The sequence below is a fragment of the Pleurodeles waltl genome, chromosome 11 (assembly GCF_031143425.1).
Source record: "Pleurodeles waltl isolate 20211129_DDA chromosome 11, aPleWal1.hap1.20221129, whole genome shotgun sequence".
Classification (NCBI taxonomy): domain Eukaryota; kingdom Metazoa; phylum Chordata; class Amphibia; order Caudata; family Salamandridae; genus Pleurodeles; species Pleurodeles waltl.
In genome coordinates this window covers 756,393,069-756,414,175 of record NC_090450.1, presented here as the reverse complement: position 1 = coordinate 756,414,175, position 21,107 = coordinate 756,393,069, and the positions used below count along the sequence as shown (strand labels likewise).

The following is a 21,107-nucleotide window of genomic DNA, read 5'->3' as shown; positions in this document are numbered from 1 at the left end:
GGTGAAATTTAGGGATTATACATTGCTAAAATGTTACATACTGTGTTTTCAGTCATGCTGGTCATTTATCCTTAGGTAACTATACATTATTATATGCTTCTGCTTGCTCAAAATCTTTAGCATATTAGTAAATAGGAATTCACAAAGGTTTTCTAGAAGTTCCTCCAAGTCCCTTGGGATGTTGTAACCTCCCATTTATATTCTTGAACTTTTGAGAAATTCCTAAAATATTGCAAATTTATTTCCAAAGTAGAAGGAAACCTAGTTTGATTACTTTTCCATTTTTGAGATATTGGACAGTCCGGTTAGAACCAAGAGACCTAAAGCAACAATGTTAGTGAATGCTACTTACTTGGCTTCTTACTTTCTGTACTCATAGATATCTTACACCTTCACATGTGACCTTTGTGAATCTGCTCATGCGTCATAAATCAGCACAAAGCAGAGGTCTATGCCTTCAAATCTAGTGATTTCTTTATTTCTGAACTTGGCCGCGCATTCATAGCTTGAAACAAGTTATTGATACACTGACCTAGACAGGAGGGCGAACTAACCACCTGTGGAATGGTTAAAAGTGAAAAGTCATAGGCAAAGCACCAAATCAGGGAAGCACCGGAAAAGCGATGTATGTGTCAGAAACAATCCAGCAGCTATTGCAAGGAACATTCAACATTAATGGTGAGAGTAATACCAAGGCTCAACCTTCGGTCCTCTAAAGAGTTCGAGGCATTCTGAGAACTGATTGAGTGTGCAACCAGGAAAATAGCTAAAAACCCAAAGTAAGCAAAAGGCATAAAGGAATACACAGAAACATTTTGATTAGGTACAAGCGATTTGTGAGGCACTGTGTGTTCAGGCAGAGAGTGAAATGAACCTCTAGGGAAGACGAGCGAGAAAGGACAACTCGCAGAATTCAAGGATAGCTATTTCAAACGTCCTACAGTTGACTGTTTCTTAGACTCCACTCTATGTGAAGAACCATCTTGTAATCACAGCGAGGTGAAATGCAGCGACTAGAGGGGAACTCAACAAGGAACCTTAGCGAACTTAGGTTTCGGTATATTTAATGATTTTTTAAGAAAAATTACAGATATCTATTTTGCTTAAAGAGAACTTGTTCCCGTGTGCAATTGAATTTCCTCTCTATAAAAGAAAGAGATGAGAATCTTTGGCATTGGTCAGCGGTCCTGTGTGATGAGGACCTGACAACGATCTGGCATCTCGTGAGAAGTCGTCCAAAAGCATCTTCTATGTTCTACTATAGTACAGTTTCTTATCGTCAAAACTGTGTGTGATATTTTTCAACTCCAATATTCTCCGTAGTAGTACCAGTCTAATCCCCAGGTGGAGGCAGTGCGCCAATGCAAATTTAAAATAGGTCTTGAACACGAAGTAACATCAGGACACTTAATGGATGCTCTATCACAAAAATAAGGAACTTATATTCGCATTTCCCTATCCTAATACTTTGATTTAACTTTTAGATTTATTTTACAGTTTTCTCATACCGCAAGTAAGTCTTTCTTCCATCTTTAACTGTTTCCATTTTCAGACACCTCTTTGCTGCGGTCTGCAGTTGTAGCAGGAGGATGCTTCAATCACCTCCTTTAGAGCAGTACTAGACACAGGCAAATGTCTCACTTTGGTGAGTACAAAAACCCCTTACACAGCACAAGCTAGAGCATTGGGCATTAGCTACTGTTAGACTTTTCATCCTTGGCGTGGTCTCCCTTAACTTTTTGCCTATGTTTCCCAGGTTGTTGATGTGTGCTAGACTCTGTTTTTGCTGTTTTTGTTACTCTGGGCACGTTACCACTGCTAGCTTTGCTAAAGTGCAAGTGCTCATTTACAAAATGTGTATGTAATTGGCTTATCCATGATTGGCATATTTGATTTATTAGTAAGTCCCTAGTACAGTGCACTATAGGTGCCCAGGGCCAGTCAATCAAATGCTACTAGTGGGCCTGCAGCACTGGTTGTGCCACCCACAAAAGAGCTCTGTAATCATGTTTCAGACCTGCCACTGCAGTGTCTGCAGTTTTAACTGTAAATTCCACTTGGCAAGTGTACCCACTTTCCAGGTCTAAACCTTCCCTTCCCTTTTCTTACATGTAAGGCACCCCTAAGGTAGCCCCTAGGTAGCCCCAAGGGCAGGGTGCAGTGTATGGTTAAGGTAGGACATATAGTAATGTGTTTTATATGTCCTGACAGTGAAATACTGCTGAATTCGTTTTTCACTGTTGCAAGGACTGTCCCTCTCATAGGTTAACATGGGGGCTACCTTTACATTTGATTAAAGTGTAGATTCCCTTTGGGAGTGGATGGGCATTTGGAGTTTGGGGTCTCTGAGCTCACAATTTAAAAATACATCTTTTACTAAAGTGGATTTTAAGATTGTGTGTTTGAAAATGCCGCTTTTAGAAAGTGAGCGTTTTCTGTGACTCCGCCTGTGTGTGGATTCCCTGTCTGGGTCAGTTTGACAGTTGGGCTGGTTGCACCTCACACTAGACAGTGACACAAAGGGAGCTGGGGTGTAGTCTGCATTTCCTGATGAGCCATCTGTGCTAGGAGGTAGAGGAGGAGTGGTCACTCACACCTGAAAGGGCTGTGCCTGACCTCACCCAATGCAGTCTCCATCCCCCTGGTGAGTGTCTGGGGCCGGGCCTGGGCAAGGCAGGATTTCACATTCAAGGAAGACTTTGCTTTGAAGTAGGCTTACTTCAAAGGAGACATTTGGGATAAGAAGGGCACCCAAAATCACAGACTTTAGAACACTTTAGAAACAAGAGGAACCTCTGCCTGGAGAAGAGCTGACGAATAGGAACTGCCCTGTCTGTGACTGTGCTTTGTGGAGCTATCCTGCTGTTGCTGCTTCTGCCAGATTAAGAGGGCAAAGACTGGACTTTGTGTGCTTTCCAACTTGTGAAGATCTCCAAGAGCTTGATTTAGAGCTTGCCTTCTGTTGTTTGAAGTCTCAGGGACAGCAAAGACTTCTCTTTACCAGCACCTGGAGTCTCTGGAGAGACTCCTACTCTGTCAAGTGGTGCCCATCCAGTTCCTGGGATCCGGAAAGGAGAAGCTGGCAGCCTAAGAGGAAGAAATCCATGCACAGAACGCCGTGCGGGGAAAAGATCGACACAACTCTGATCTGAGGCTAAAAAATTGTCACGCTGTCGGCTTTGCGGCTGAAAATTGATGCTCGCCTGCAACGCGACCTGCAGAATGACACACAGAGCTGGAGAAATGATGCACAGTATCGCTGATGGGGGTTGGTGAGACCGCAACCAGCGCTCGTTTTTTTCAGATCATCCTGCAGCTAGATTTCCGACGGAAAAACTGATGGGCATGTAAAAACAACACAAGGCCTGCCTGGACCCGAGAGTGCTGACCGGATCGACACATCGCTTTCCTGCGGAGAGAAGAAACGACACGCCTCAACCCGATGGAAGGAGAAATGGAGCAAGGTCTCGCTCATGAGTGAAATTGATGCATCGTAAGCCCTTTTTGACACCCACTCGCCCATACAGGGTTATTTTTGACGCACCAAAGGTACATTTTCACGCTAATAGTGTTAGTGTGTGTTTAAAACTAAATGAAGACTCTTTTTGCTTTTTAATTGATAACTTGACTTGTGTATTGTGGATTTTTGTCGTTTTGGTCTTATTTTGTTTAGATAAATATTTCCTATTTTATCTAAACCTGTGTTGTGTCATTTTGTAGTGTTTTCATTAAGCTACTGTGTGTGTTGGTACAAATACTTTACACCTAACACTCTGAAGTTAAGCCTACTGCTCGTGCAAGCTACCAAGGGGACATGCAGGGGTTAGCTGAGGATGATTCTCTTTTACCCTGACTAGAGTGAGGGTCTGTGCTTGGACAGGGGGTAACCTGACTGCCAACCAAAGACCCAATTTCTAACAGCTACCATTACTGATGCAAGCTGCACCTGCATAAGTTCAAGAGCAAACTAAGCTCAAACTTTGCTCGAGAAACCAACTCAAAGTTCCAATAAGTTGAAAGGAACCAGGCAAAGCCTAACTCATATAGCCCAAGAGAGATCTATAGCATGCACCCATTGCTACTATTGCCAGGGCATCAAATACTCTAGTCTCCAGAAGTGCAAGAGCAAATTATATATCAATGTTTGGTTCAGGGGCCAACTCAAACAGCAGTTTTACAAACTAAATATTATATGTCAAAAAGCCAACCTCTTGTGGTAAGAGTAGATCTCAAACATGTACTCATCAGTTACCACAAGGTGATCTTTATAGCAAAGCAGGAATACTTCTTGAGCATGTTACTAGGATCTACCATGTGTTAACACTTTTCAAAGGGAATTAAAAATCATCTTATCACAATACATTGCGTCATCTTTTCCCTAAATACACTAACTCTCTAAAGTAATGAGCATTTTTCCCAAATAAAAACCAAGAATGGCATTACAGAAGACACACACAAATCTATGGTTCAGAACAGATCAACTCACAGAATCAAGAGCACAGTTAACGTTTCTCACCTGTCAATCAGATGGAGGTGCTCCCATTACTTTACGGCCTCCAACTATGCAATAATGTAGAATACTTCTGCTCAATCACAATTGCTGACATGAGTGACAACTAAATACAGTGAGGAGAGGTATGCAAAATATTTAACATTTCTCACAGTGCATTAAAAAGTCTGTGTCAGCCAAGCACAAGTCTTGTCCTATCCTAAGCCTTCACCAAAGCTCAAAAACACATGATCTCTTGTCAAAAAAATGAAAGCATGGGGACCAGCCTGCTATATGCAACAGTCAAAGGTTCCCTCAGCCTACTCATACTACTAGACACTTCTGATACCTTGGATATGGTGGACACAACTTTGTTCTACAATACATTCAGACAGTGGCAAAGATGTCAGAGCATGCACTGAAGTAATTCTAATCATTCGTGTTTGTTTGAGCACCTGATAACTTAGAGACAATATAACCTAGCCATGTCAAATGAAGAGTCACGTAAAGCTCTTCACCTTCATGCTATACTCTAAAACATCTATGTTAAACTCCTAATGTCATTTGAGATGGTTTAACAATACTGTATGGTTAAAACCATATTGGGGCTACTTTGTACTCCACTCCTAAACCAATGACACATACAATATCTATATATACTAGTCTTCAGTAGTCATTCTGTTTTTATATAATGGCCTCAAGCTGCGACCTGGCAAGGACAGCACAATCTGAAATTAAATGAATCCAAACCAAAATCTTAATTTGAAGGCTAACAAAGCTCATGAATAAGTTAAACATGCTGAAAAGGCCTTATTGTTCTCCAGCTAAAAGCCATACCATTAAAATGTACATATACATATTATACATAATTCTGACTATAATTATATAACATGAAAATCAAACCCATGTAAAAATTACATTTATCCCAAAAATTCTCTGCAACTCACAAGTAAGACGCCTGACTCAAGCCTATTACTAGCCAAGCAACCCAGATATAGGAATCCACTGCCTTGTAAATTACGTCTAGGTCAGCCTAGAACGTAGGGTCAATGCAGAAATATACTGTTTAAGTTTGCATTTCCTAAAGAGGGGCACCAGCCACCTCTTACGAGTTCACATTGCTTTAGAACAAAAAATCTATTACGCACTGACTTTTAAGTTAAGGAGAGTTACAAAGCATCATAGGTGAATAGTACAAGTGGCAATTTTCAATACAAGTCTTGAGGTGGGGAGCAAAATAGAGATCAGTTAGGATGCCAGCTATATCACTCCAAAATAAACTGAAAACTTGTCATATTCCTGTCACAATGGAAAAAGTCTTGGTGCATTCTCTTTGTTGTCCATATCACACTCTTAGTACTGCTATGTAGACCCTCAGCAGCTGCTAGCCAGGCATTACAGAGACCATGTGATTTTAAGGTATGTAGAGTTCATCTCTATCTACCAAATCAAACCAGATTTCAGATATATGAAAGTCATGAATAGTGAGACTTTCTTTAGTTAGGTGTATTTAATGCAAATAATTTGAAGTCTTGTGGCATGATCAATGATTCCAATACCACTCCTAAAACCGGCTTGAATACTACAGAAAACAATCTCTGACCCAGCCAGTCCGGGATATGGTTCAATAAAACACAGCCATAGATTTTCACCACAACATCCAATAGTGACATAGGCCTGTAATTATTAGGAGTTAAACTACTGCCTTTTTTGTGCAGGGGACACATTGTGGGGCTGCACCATGATCTTTGAACAACATTGCTAGATGTTACAGAGCTGAAAACTCCAAAAAGAGCAGGGTCTATACTTGCACATCTGCTTAATTCAAATCCACTGGTAAAATATTTCACTAAGCAGCATAATTGGCTTTCTGGCATGCTATTGCTATTTTCACTTTTGAGACTGTAAATGCATGTTTTGAGTGACCACAGGGATTTGGAAGTGTGTGTGATTTGCTCTTTCAGCTAGCACTGTAGTACTCAGCGATTATACATTCTCAATATGTATGAGCAGTCATTTGCCGTAATACAAGTTATTACACTGTTCATTTGGGGCCATATGTACGAAAGCTTTTTCCCATAGACACAGAATGGGTAAAATCCTTTGGTACATCTGGCCCTTGATCAATGTAACTTCATGTCACAATTTCCCTAAGTGCCTTTGAATCTTTCCACTGCACAGCATACTTCAGGTTGCACCATCTCCTTTCCTAAAGTTGATGGGTTTTTTTCAAAAAATTTTTTTTAATCATTTGTAACATTTGGGAACATTAGCAACTCCCAAACCACGATAAGAAGCCTAAGAGTCCTTTGGGAGATAGAACTCTGAACTCAAACCTAAACTCCCAGGACTGAGCGTGAACTCAAAGACAAGACGAGTAGCAAAGTCTTCTCTCAAATCATACTCTATAAAAACATCAGCTTTCATCATCTCTAAGACATCTGTGAGGTGTTGTTTCTTTAATGAATATCTACAGTAAAGATGGCAACTAAAAAAGGTGCCAAAAATGAAAATCACCTTGGCATGACTTTTTTGTGGCCTAAAAGAAATGCTGCTAATGCTTTAGTGTCAAGGAGCAATTTGGGTTTGAGGTTATGCTTTGCAGATAAATAATAATGTTAACCACTGTGGGCTTCATCGCCTCCTTGAGCTTTACAAAGATTTATATTTAAACATTACATGACTATATACATTCTAAAAATGTATTTGAAATGAAAGTAATACTTATAAAGTTTGATAGATGGGGGAATCATGTTACATACTTCAAGACCTATCATTGAAAAGGAGCATGCTCACTTAACTTCAGAAGTCTGAATAGGGAGTTTCTAGCACCTGGCAGAAGGACAGTAGCTCTTGGTTTGAGTTGTCATGGTACCTTGACAATGGATAGATTGTAGAAGCAATTGTTCAAGATGACAAAACCTTGAAATAAAATTAGTAGTGGACTGACAGACAATGCAAAACGTATTAGCTCGTTGTTTTGAAATTTCAACATTTAAGTTTTACAGCTAATCTCATTAAAGACTGCTGCATTCTATGTGTATGTACACTTAGTTTCAATAACAAATTTCAATAATGAGAGTTGAAATCAGTTTTTCATATGAATTGCATTTTCAATGTTCAAGGTTGCACACATTGTCCATTTAACTGTCCAAATAAAATGTTTTCAATAAACTTAATTTCGAAATTACTAGACAATAGTGGTTTTGCCAAGATTTGTTTGATGGATAGAAAGAAAAAGAACATCAGATGTGCCATTACATTTATCAGTCCAATTTGTATATCATGTAGGCTTTCATTCAGGTGCTATCTCTGTGATGTGAAGTGATAGGGAAGTAAGAATATGTATCATCATCCATATTGTAATGCAAGTCTGGTAACAATTTCGTTCAATAGAGGCAACATAGATACTAGATGACATCAGAGGGAGTCATCATTTTGAAGTACTCACAAATTAGGCAGTGCTGGTATCAATTCAATAGGAATGGTTTCAATGTTTCAAGATATTTTCGTATACATTCTTCCTCGTCTGAAACAGACAATGATATACAATTTTGAGGCCTACATTACAAGAAGCTACTGAATGATCAAGTAAATACCATTAATTAAAGCCACTCTAATATCTGGAAGATAGGGAGTCATCCACTCTAAATATTGAACAGAACTGTTTTGTTTATGTGCCAATTGGAAGGTTGCTGGAGGCTCCTGGACTCCTGTTGTACAGGATACAACTAACTTTATAGCTCAAACAATTGCCTTGCTCCTAAGTGTTACTAGTGCCAGACATTACGATTTCACGTTTGTGAGGAGCATTTTTGCTTTTGTAAGTGTGTGAGGGTGGTTACAAGAAAGAACCCCACTGTTTTTATTTTTGTCATACATGAAAGGTATTTGCGTAACCTTTTAGAAATGACGAGATAGCTCTTTAGTGCCCTGAATAAGGTAACTATCCTTTGAAAACTGCAATGTGTGCATGTATGTGTACATATTGATACACCCCAAAGCCTGACATATCGATTAGTGGTTAGGAGACCTTTAGAGACGGGTACAGTAAGTGCAACCTCCTACCCCTGCGCCCAGGTAAGTAATTCACTATTTAACTAGATGATGGACCTGTAATTAAGACTTGCAAATGTTTGGATTATGGATTGATGAAAAAAAGGATTAGTATAATCATTGGCAGGATGGTCTTAATTATTGAGGAGCCCAGGCTAATAGAATGCAAATGCTGCTCTTTACATATGCCAGGAAGAAAAAAAATGATTCCAAATGGGGAGCGCAGGAGAAAATGTCTGTTAAATGAATGTGTTGTGCACCAGAGGAGCCGGGGAGATATTGTTAAAACGCCCCTGGTGCCTGCGGCCATAGGCACAGCTGCAGTGTGCAGAACAGGAGGATGTTGGATGACATTACCGCTTGAGTGCAGATAAATCAAAGGGGGTTTGGCATTGTTAGCTGGTTAAACAGCCCTTTTGTCTTACCTGATGTGTTATGCATCCTTCTGAATGCCTCATATGTTGAAAATATATACCCCGGAAGAGACAATGACTCAACGGTGTGGCTAGCATTGTCGCCCAGGGCACAATTTGTGGCGAGCAATTTCCCGGGACATATAGTATTTCAAAATAAAAATTGTGTTAAGCTCAATTAAATTGTTAGACTCGCAGGGAGTATTTAATGCAATAAATTAAGATTCTAAAATTTCTATGTGGGTTAGTGTACCTCCTACATAGAAAGGCACGTAGGGCACAAAATCGAGTTCGGGCAGATGCAGTCAGAGTTTCATCCTGCCAGTTTCTGCAACAAGTGACATTGCGTTGTCATAACATGTTATTACAGTGGCTAGTAATGAGAAGACCTTCCATTCTTAGGACTATGTAATTCTACCCTTCGCAGTAAATTGAAACTTAAGTGATAAGCCCCTGTGCAAAAAAAAAAGTTAATTAATGGTATCATTATAATGTTGTTTTTGCACAATTCGTTTGTAATTTGAAAGTTGCAACTTCAGTTGCTGTCAGGGACCTTTCAGCCCTTCATCCTTCCATAGATGATAAAATCTGGACTGTTGGGTAATAGTGATGTAACGGGTAGAACAGATAAGTTTTCAGGTATTGCTAAGTAGCAGGTGGTGATGTTTAACATCATGTAGCACATTGTAGGGAAGGAAGGTGAAGGTCGGACTGGCCATACTGGGCATCGGGTGTTTCCCTAGGATGCTTGTAGGGTGGGGTGCCGCTTTTGTTGCTGGGGGGGAGGGGGGGCGGCTTTGTAGCAGTGCAGCAGTTTTAAAAACACTGCAAGGTTCTTTGTATTTCCAACAGTTTTCAGGCAACAACAAAAGTGCCAAGATAACTCTGCTGATTAATGCACATGCTGGAGAGGGATCGGAACTTTGTCTAGTGGCAGTTTTGGCTCATCTAAGCTAGCGCTGAGGGTTAATATGCCTGCTGCAAGGAACGTGTACTATGCAGATGAAAGAACAGTAGGTTATGTGCAATGCTCAGTGAGTTACTGATTTTGTCACAGAAATCCTTTTGTTATTGTGCAGTTCATAAGTTTCAATCATAGTCTAGCACAGTAAGTTATGAGCAGCCATCAAAGAGCTGCATGCAAACTACATGATACAAGCTAGAAAGTAATGTATTTTCCCAGTTCTTGATTATCCAAATTTTGTTAAAAAGGGTTTGTTTTGGTAGAAATAAATTGTTATTAATAATGCCAACTCTAACCACGGTGTTACATTCTGAAACCTGAGTTTATGCTACCCCAAACCAATCCTTCCAGTATAGATGACGTGTGAATCCTATACCTCATAGTCCCCTTTGTCTTATGTAACATTTTCTATACAATGATTTACACACATATGATTCATTGTCTCTGTATGTGTGTGCCATAAAGTGCTGCAACACCCTACGCTAGTAAAAGAGGTGCTATAAAGCAAATAAAACACATCGGAGAGGGGCTATGGAGAGCTGAGAGGCACTCTTGGAAGGTGATGGTGAGGGAATCATGAAGATCCTTAATAAAGATTGCCGCATCCTGGGGCACTGGAAGGTCATCATCACCTAGGCTTTAAAAACAAATACAATTGAATATATAATGAAATGTGTTGTAGCATGTATCGGTTTTGTAATTTTTACCAGTTTTACTGGAGGGAGAATCCCTCAAATCTCATTGTTGTGGTCAGGTTCACATGCTATGCACCCTATGGGGATTGGTCTGACAAAATTTGTCTGTGCTGCTTTGGGTTCCAAGTCCGGCCCTAGTGAAGGTTTGCCCTATTTCTCCTTGTTGTAGTCAGAGCAGCAAAGGGTAATGGGACTGGCCATTAAAATACACCCATATACAGTAAGGGACAAAATATGTGACCATAGTATCACAGCACACAGGTTGAAGTTCACCATCAAGATGCAAGTGTAGATAATTTATTCACCATTTTAGGCTGACCTTCCTTGTATTGGAGCAGAGGGCATTATCCACAAGGCTACAGGGAAAGACCCTTTGGCTATCAGTAGGTTACTTGAATTTCACCTCTGTCATCTGTGGAGGCGCATTGACAAAGAGGAGCTTTAATCAGTCCTTCATGTTCATCCATTGAACTGACTGCATCTCTGCAAGGGTGGGATAATTTATGTAATTGTTTTCTGTGAAATTTCGTAAGATGTCATAAAAATTACACTTTTGTAGGAAATTTTTCATTTTCAGTTACATGTGTGACTTTTTTAATTTAAGAGTGCACTTCACTTAGAAAATTTGCAAGATACAGCAGGAGAAAAGTTGGAGCAAAAAGTCTCTTGTCAAGATATTTATGGCACTAATGAATTTCTTGCATGTAAAAGTTATACAAAGTTTCATAAAACAAAAGTTGAATAAATGCACAAATTGTTCTAGCATAATTCAAATCCCTCCCTGACTCAATATCTACTCCTGTCAGGCGTAGAAATGTAATTCTGTACCCTACATCTCCTTCATTTACGTGGTGTAGGAGTATGTCATAAGAAAAGAGTGGGTACTATAGGGAGAGTTAGATGCATGTAAACTGCAACTGTCCCCAAAACACATCTTGGTGCTAGTTTCGCCTCTCTCCAGGAAGGCAGGAGGGGATGTTCTCCCTCCTGAAGAACCAGTCTGTAAATGAGGGGTGCGCCAAGAATTCTGGCAGTATAGCTAGAACATTAAATGCAGAATTTGTGCTGGAGTTTACGCATGTGTGCAATGCAAATTACACGAATGCAGCCCATTTACACATCCCAAACTTTTTTTGTTTATTAGCTCATACAGAAAATATCAATATTATTGTTATTGTTGTTAATATTAATATTATTACTAGTAATAGTAGTAGTACCATCAGCAGCAATAATATTCACAAAGTGCTAAGTGTCTGTGCATATTTTACAGTCGCGTATACATCTGGAAACCAATTAAAATAATCTGGGTTAATTTGCTGTAGGTGCTTTTTACACCAGTTTATATATCGTGAACAAGTTGTGTTTTGCTCAGTATGTTCCACTTTGGTTACTGTTGATTTGAGACAAGAAAAACAGATGTGTAAATGCAAATGTGTATTATTATTATTATTATTAGTAGTAGTAGTAGTGACATTATTATTATGATTATTATTATTATCAATATTGTCATTATTATCATCATCATTATTTATAAGTGCTCTGGATTCTCATAAGTACAAGTAAATGCTTCTTACCTTCTGTACCTAAAAGTAGGAATGAAAGAAGAAGGATTGTAGACAGCAACAGACACTCGTCACTATATCGACACAAATATTTCATATAAAATTATTGTGTCCTAAATAGCAAGAACAAAAATATTGTGAAGGTAAGTGTATATAGTTAAGGAATGAGTTACTATTCTGTGCTCCACATTCACCTACCTTGGAGGCCTATATATGCTGTCATGGTATTGACAAAGCTAGTAGGCCTGGCTTGCGTTTCGAGCCCTCACAATTTGTTTTTAAAAAGCCTAAATTCTTTCTGAATGATGTGCATCTAGAACAATATCTATTGTATCGGGATTCATTGTACTTTTAAAATATATGTCACATATGCATTGCAAAGTAAACAAACCATATGATATGGGATAATACATCAAAGAGCAAATACTACAAAGTAGGACTGAAATATGGCACTCGGTGGAGCAAAAGCGCACTCTATGGCCCTCATCATGATTCTGGCGGTCTACTGACCGCCCAACTCGCAGTGGCGGTCCCACCGCCAACAGACTAGCGGTGGGACTGCCAAATTACAACTGTGGCGGAGTCACCATGGTCAGACCTCTGACACCGCCAGGATGCCGCCAACCAGCAGCCTGGCGGTCCCGGGGGTTGTAATCCACCAGTGCAGCGCTGCTTACGAGTCGCCATACTGCCAGCCTTTCAGGCTGGTGGAATGTGGTTGTCGGGGGGGCCCTGCACAGCCCATACATGTGGCATGGGCAGTGCAGGGGCCCCCGTGAACAGCCTTGCCGAGCATTATGGGCGAATTATGGGCAGTGGAATGTGCAACAGGTGCTGCTGCACCCGACGCACTGCCACATTGCCGTCAGCTTGATCACGAGCCGGCTGCAATGTGAAGGCCCTGTTCACAGCAGGGCTGGCAGGCAGAAACACTGTTTCCACCTGTCGGCCCTGGGGTGACCCTGTAATAGACCCGGCGGTGTTCTGCCCGCACTGGTGGGCATGTGGCGGGACGGGTTTGGTGGGCAGCGGAGGCCGGCTGCCAAACTCGTAATGAGGACCTAAATATTTTTGAAACAAGTGATAAAAATTATTCTTACAGAGCTGAACTGCCAAGATAGACTAAAAAAAGGTTATTTGTGTGTGTGTGTGTTTTTTTTTTTAACAAGAAAAGCTTTTCATGCTTGAATGATTATTCAGTGACAACAATCCTGTTTTTGACACAAGTTCAATAGAATATTATTAAAAGAGAATGTTGTTTTAATAATATAACTTATTACATGGAAACCTTTATCTGTGAATATTTGCTTATTGGTACATTCAAGTGGTTAACTTGTCGACAATAGGAGCAATGAACCTCGGATGTCATCCCTGCTTTTCCACTTCCCAGCACAGTGTGATCCTGAGCAATAAACATAACTTTACAATGTGTTGCTTTTCCTATTCTGCTACAAAGGAATACTTTTAAATAGGCTGAACGAGGGTATGAAGCTTTCATTCAAAAAGCATATTGATCAATATTGTTTCACAACCAAGCATGCATATTTAAGACAAAGCAAAACCATCTCCAGACCAGGAGAGCTATTTATTAACGTTTTACGTCTGGTGTAAATTGATACAGAACATTGCAGAGGAAAGCATTGCGTCGATTTACTTACCCTTACCAAAGCCTGAAAGCACCGCACAAAATTGGCAGCACTATCCATGTGCCAGTGCACTCCTTAGTAAATCATCCCCAAGGTTCAATAGAAAAAATGTCATAGAAGGAGTATTGAACGCAGAGAGCACTAGCGAATTCCTCACCACCAGAGCTCACTAAGGGCCAGATGTATGACTCTTTGGTATTGCGACTTGCAGTTCCAAATGCACAACAGTAGAACTCACACTGGTTGCTATTCCCAATGGGGTCACAAATTACCTACCTCATTAATATTCATGAGGTAGGTCACAATTTGCGACCCCATTGGGAATGGCCGCACTCACAGGGATGATGGCCTGCTGGGGACAGTAGACCACCATGTCTGTGACTGCTTTTAAATAAAGCAGTTTTTTTTTTTTTAAGTGCACCCCATTTACCTAAACGAAAATGGGTGCTTTTTAAAAACAAACTTGAAAAGTTTTCATGGACCACTGCCTGCTCTGAAAAATTATTTTTGCATCCATTCACTAACTGGAAGAGGTCTTGTTGTGACCCTTTCTCGTCTGCGAAATATGTTAACACCAATATGAAATGGGTGCATTCACGGTCACAAAACAATCATACATAGCATTGCAGCTCGCAATTAGGAAGGAAACGTCCCTTCCTAATAGCGAATCCCAAACTCGTTTTGCGATTTGGTAAATAGAATACCGAATCGCAAAATTGGGTGTGTGAATTGGAAAAAGGTTTTTATGTCGCAAACAGCCTGATTGCTCGAATCGAGCTGTTCGCAGCAAGAAAAAAGCTTTGTACATCTGGCCCAAAGTACTTGCTGCGGTTGTGATCTTCTTTACAGAATATTTACATATTTCTCGCCTTTGATTTCCAGTTCCTAATTGCTGAACGCTAGCGTCTTGCACTTCAACGACCACACCTCCTAAACACAGGATGCACCACTCCAGGCGACACTTGCCTGCTTGTGACCAAGCATCAGCTTTTGCTTGTAGAGAGACAAGAGACGGCTGATGCCTATAAAGAAATGTCCTTGGCACCAAATGGAGCATGAAATTAGCCTTCAAAAACACTACACATAGGTACATTAAGGACCAAATGTATGACTCCCATTTAAAAAGAGTAATCTATTTTGTCAATCTTTTTGGAATGAGACAATAACCTTTACTTAATGAGACTGGAGGGTTTCCTTTTAGCATTCATGATTATTACCCACACCCTTGCAAAAAAGTATAAACCATCTCCAGGAGAGAGACAACACGTATTGGTGTTTGCAAAAACAGTTCATCTGTAAGTGAAACGTCCGTAATTCTGCTCACTGCACCAGCAGTGGGATGGATCCCATTCCGCCTACATCTTTTTTCCCTTGCAATAGGAATTGTCAGGATGGCACAGCATTCTTAAGTGTCGTTGTTGGGCAAAATGCAAACCAATTAGAAAAGCAAAACTAACTAGTAGTTTTTTCAGTGCATGAGATGATGGAGATGCATCCAGCTCTGAGGTACCATTTTACACCCAAAATGATTAGCATGGCTCACGATTTTGCGGCTTCACTCCGACAATGTATAACAGGAGTATGAAAGGAGGATCCTTTTTTGGGGGGAGGAATCTTAGGAGATGTTTAGGTCATTCTAAAGGTAAGCATTATCCCTTCATCTGTTCACCCTGTATATGGCTTATATCACAGGTGTATTGAGCCATTAGAACTAACTAAATTGTTCTTATACAGAAATTGAAGCTAGACCAATCATTACAAAGGTGCTGCTGGTATCTACCGGTTACCTACAATATAAATCTTAGGACATCTTGTAAAAAAATGAATGATGTAACCAGTGGCGGCTGCCATAAATCTCAAGGGAGTGGGGAGGGCAGGGGGACGGGGAACATGGAAGGTGGTGGGGACAATACAATTATTCTTTTATTTTTTTATTTTAATTACCTATTCGCAGCTGCTGATGATCACCTTCCTGATCGCCCGATGGTGTTGGTATCCCAGCAGTCCTTGGGACACCAGCACAGGGTTCCCATGCAATTCTGGTGCTGCTTTCATGCTATACCTAGCATGAGCGCAGTGTCAGGATTAAGCTGGTCGGTTTGGTCTGCCACTTAGGCAGTGCACTGGAGTCTGTGCTGTTTCTCCAACCTGGCTGTGTAACATAGCCCGGTTGGAGAAACCTCAGTGTGCATGTCAGTTTGGCCAGCCTAAGACGGTCAGTCAAACTGACATGCACACTTAGACACTCACTCCACCCCTCCTTCCCCCGCACATGCCCCTGCTCCGGCCCTCCTGAAAAGTAAAATGATAATCAAATATCGTTTTATTTTTCAGCTTCTGGCTCTGAGCCAGTGGGGAGACACTCCTTTGCCATTGCGGAGGAGCTGCCCTGGGTGTAAAATTTTGAAACTCCAGGAATATAGTGCCAAGGGGCACCTTTTAATAATACACCACTTAACCTTAATATTTTGTAATTTGGAGTTTATTACCGTCAATGTTGATATGGTGCTTTTTTATCCCCATAGTGCAAAGGCAGAACTTGAACTGCTTAGTGTAGACCCACATTGCTGTTAAATAACACATGGCAAAAAAAGAGGTGCTTCAAGGGCAGCTCATATTGGATTTACTGAATAAAAGTTTCCAAAACTAATTCAATTTTCCATTTTTCTTGCCAAATTTAATGCTATTCATTTCTTCGACAAATCTGACCTACACCTAGAAGGTGGCATAGAATTGAATCAGGATTCCCAAATACAGTGGTATCAGTGTACAATGTCAACTGAGCTGCTGCCAGAGGAATAATATTTCTAATATCTCAGCATGATTTCTACTGAGGTCATTGTGTATATTTGTAGACTTGTCAGGACACCAACATCTATAGCATAATGGCTCAAAGTCTAAGAATATCCGCCAAGGGTGTATGTGCCGTTCCTGTACTCCCTATTAATATCCACTTTTTTTAAACCTAAATAACATTGTGCAAAGGCAGAACTTGAACAAGAACAGAACTTAAATAACAGTGGGCCCAATGCTACTGTCACTGTGATGGCATCTGCATGCATTGGCATATAGTCTGTGGAATAAATGATATGAATATGTGAAACTGATGGATCTTATTAGGTTCCTCAACATATCACATGTCTGCACTTCTGTGTGACATTGAATAGGGTCATGGATCACGTTTCTATGCCTCCAAACGACGTTACTGTTGTGTTCCCGTTGAAAGGTGACCAGACATGCAATTTATAGGTTATTGTTTACCGAGAACAATAATGCAATTTTTCATTGGCGGTCTACGATTTTTAATTTCACAAAACCAGAAAGGAAAACATAAGGTTCCTTTCACCACCTTCATCTCAGTCTCTGATTTCGACTCAAACTTCATCAATATTCTTTTCCCGATCCATTGCTCTAGAATGGTGTCTCCCAATCATAAGAATGTGTCTGCACTAACGTGTGGTGTGCTGGCTTTTGGGACAGTAATCCCACTCTCAATCTACCTGCAAGTATGATACTTTTCTTTGGAGAAAGTCTGGCTGCTATTGATATCTTAAATGCAACTTTTCACGAAAACATTATGGCCCATATTTATACTTTTTTAGTGCTGAATTTGCGCCATTTTTTTACGCAAAATCAGCGCAAACTTACAAAATACAATTATCAAAAGATAAAGGAGTCTGTTAATTTTACTTTGGTAGATGCATGTGTGTTTGTTGGCTCAGCCAAAGATTTCATTAATAGCAATGCTTACCTCCACACAGTATGTAATATGATGGGCTCTATGGATAATTAACTTTCATTTTAAATTGCTTTTCAACAGATGATGTTTATAAGTTGTTTGCATGGGTGACTGTAGAGGGCCTTCCTGAAAGGTTCTTTGCCAAGTTGGGTGTGTTGATGCGAGGCAAGTTGTCCTCTTGCGGAGAGCCATCATACTGGTTTCTGGCATACCTTGTGAACATCACTGGCTAGTGTTTGTTGCAGTGACAATAGCTAGACTATATATTGCAAATCAATGGGTTGAAGGTAAGACCACAACACCCCTATCACAGTTTGGGCAGCAGTGTTTTTCATCCATAGGAATAAACGTAAATACTCAGGAAATATTCATACACAATTAATACAAAGAGATGTTCTCTCTTTGCACTTTTACTATTGAAGAGTGGATGTTTTGGGGCCACATCACTTAGGCAAGAAATAGTAAACTGTTAAAACTACTTCCCATACTTATAAATTCTTTTGATAATCAGCCCCAAAGTGCCCAATTGTTAATGCGGACTACATCAACCAGGGCACTGATTTTATTTATGAAGTTATTAGGTGAACTATCAGGGGCTGCCCTTTGAGCGTATCTCATCGAGGAGACTAAGACACTGAGCCACTCTGCTTCAACTTGGAGAGAGACTGATAAAAGTATCGATCTATCTATCTATCTATCTATCTATCTATCTGTCTGTCTGTCTGTCTGTCTGTCTGTCTGTCTGTCTGTCTGTCTGTCTGTCTATCTATCTATCTATCTATCTATCTGTCTGTCTGTCTGTCTGTCTGTCTGTCTGTCTGTCTGTCTGTCTGTCTGTCTGTCTGTCTGTCTGTCTGTCTATCTATCTATCTATCTATCTATCTATCTATCTATCTATCTATCTATCTGTCTGTCTGTCTGTCTGTCTGTCTGTCTGTCTGTCTGTCTGTCTGTCTGTCTGTCTGTCTGTCTATCTATCTATCTATCTATCTATCTATCTATCTATCTATCTATCTATCTATCCATCTATCTGTCTATCTATCTAGCTGCTGAATGATATACTTTGTGAATCCTCAAGGGTATATTGTGCACATATGATTAAATAAATACCTTAATGTGTGGACAGCCATACAGCACAAGATTTTCAACCCCATTTTTCATATGTGATGTTATCACTGCCGAAAAGGGTGCCTAACCATGGTTTTTCGTGCATTTGCATCTGGGTTACAAGACTTTCTAGATATTTGATGCATAGGTTGGTGTTTCTTGCCACTCTGCTGAATCTCCTATCCGTCTTTCACATTCTCCCTTACATACACTGCCTCTACTCTGTTTCGCATTGGCCTATCTCCCACTGACATATATTGAGCCTGTCATTATTTAAGTGATGCTGCAGTTAATGTTAAAGACAGACAACACACATCACCTAAGGAGCACATTGTTCTGATGTCAGTCACTTGACAGCCATCACAGTCGTCTCTTCTCTGCTCTCTGATCCAATACATTTCAATTATCTTTACCTATGCAGAACCAGTTCATATTCTTTTTGATAGTAGTACTATATTTTTCATATGTAATAGAGCGAATGAAACAATGCTAATTTGATAATCAGGCCCATGGGAAATACAATAAAATATATGTTTTTTTAAGATAGACATAATTGCCAACAAACTAGGATTTTACCAGCACAGCAAGTACTTAAAAGTCAAAATCTGTATAAAAATTGGGGAAGAAAACAAAAGTCAATGTTTTACCCTTTGCACTGTTTTGATACAATAGAAAATGGAAGAAGACAAGACTTCGAATGTATTTTTAAGTTATCCCTGATTTTCCTAAAAGATGCCTGAAGTACACAGAGGATGTATTGCCGTGTAAAAAATATTGGACAGGACTTTACCAAAATCTTAGTCATATACCTGCTCGTGGCCCTTCTCAAAAGATAAGCAAATTGCTCGTGTTTTATCTGACAAAGGTAGCATTCCTTACCCTTCACAGCATTTAAGTACATGGCGTTGGACTACGCACACATTTGAGGCTTCGGGGTCAGACACGCAATCAAATGTTAGCAACAAAAACTTTGAAAATTATATGAGGGGAAAAGAGGAATGTATGCTACAATGTGCAAAACATATGTGTAAACATTTTAATCCTCGGTGGTGCTAAACTGATAAAGGAACAACAGGTAATAAACTTGTTTTAGGTCTTTTTAAAATTAATCTTTTTTGACAACTTCAGCAGATGTGTCAGGGCTGACAAACAGAGGATGTCAGAGGACGACAACACCCTGCAGATTATTGAAGTCAAATATTCTGACTAAAAGCTCTGCACAGAGGGCCATCACACTTGGCTGGAGAATAAAATCAATGAAACCAGTTGTAATCAGCTCAGCTTATTCATCCTTATGAGCTGCCTGCAATTGTTGTAATGCTTATTCCACCTATTCAAATCTGACTTTGCCAAGTTGGAATTTATTGGGTGCCATAAATAGCTCACAATTATGAGTTTTTGTGCAATAGTATATGCAGGTTTGGGGGCTTACCATACCAAAATCCATAATAGGACATTTCCCACTGATAAATATCAACAGGTTTCATCTCCTCAAATGTAAGATATGTGTTACTACAGCAGTTGCTCGATAGATCGCAGTTATCCAGGCTTTGTAAGGAGGGCACCAGAGGAGATACCAGAATCACCCAGTCAACGTTCAGACTGAGACCCGAATTATAACTGACGCCATTTTGGGCAAAGTACTCTTGTTTGCACCTGATATGCGATTTAAGTCAGGAGGTATTTTCCACTGTTTAATTGTATATTTGCTATTTAAACATGCACAACTTTTGTGTTTGCCACAGGTCAAAGACCAGCAAAACCTTGCGAGAATATTGCTGCCAAATAGTGACTCTTCCTATAAGCTCACCATAGAAAACCTGCCAATAGGATTTAGTACCCCAAAATGCAGCCCAGGATGTACAAATCAGAATTTCACATCATTTGCACATAGGCAAATGCGACATGTGCAATTAGCTCCTGGACAAACACTTGGAGGCCTATTATAGGTCAAACGGGACTGAGCTCACAATGAGACAGATACCATAAGTTGTCCAGAACAAGAAATCCATGTGAAACGATTTAAGAAAGAGGAAGCAAGATTAGCAATGCTAAGCCATAAAGCCTTGGTTAATAACATTAGGGACTGTATTCTTAGTAACTGATGTAGGAACAAAGAATGAGTTCTGGTTCATATTTCACAAAAGGAATTTCATAAAGCGGCATCATTTGAACATATGTCTCAAAGACATATTAGCTGGACTGCCAGTGTTTGCACCACTGCACACTTTTAGCAGGGTGCATCGAGCATAAACAGACTCAATACACATAATTACATATAATGCTCCGCCCCTAGGGCAGATATGGACATGTGGCGGACCTGGAGTGCAGCACATTATTGAAAGGCAGAGCAGCTCTTTGAAAAAGCTACTCTGTACTTCTTGGTGCAGGCTGCACCTAACCTGCCCTTTGAAAGGAAACAGAGATTTCTTTGCA

At 40.1% G+C, this 21,107-nt stretch overlaps 1 protein-coding gene across 2 annotated transcripts in view; it reads left to right on the top strand.

Annotated features, from left to right (window-relative positions):
* Window positions 1-21,107, top strand: part of RTN4R (reticulon 4 receptor) — an 889,107-nt gene that overhangs the window by 541,482 nt on the left and 326,518 nt on the right. The window lies entirely within an intron of this gene.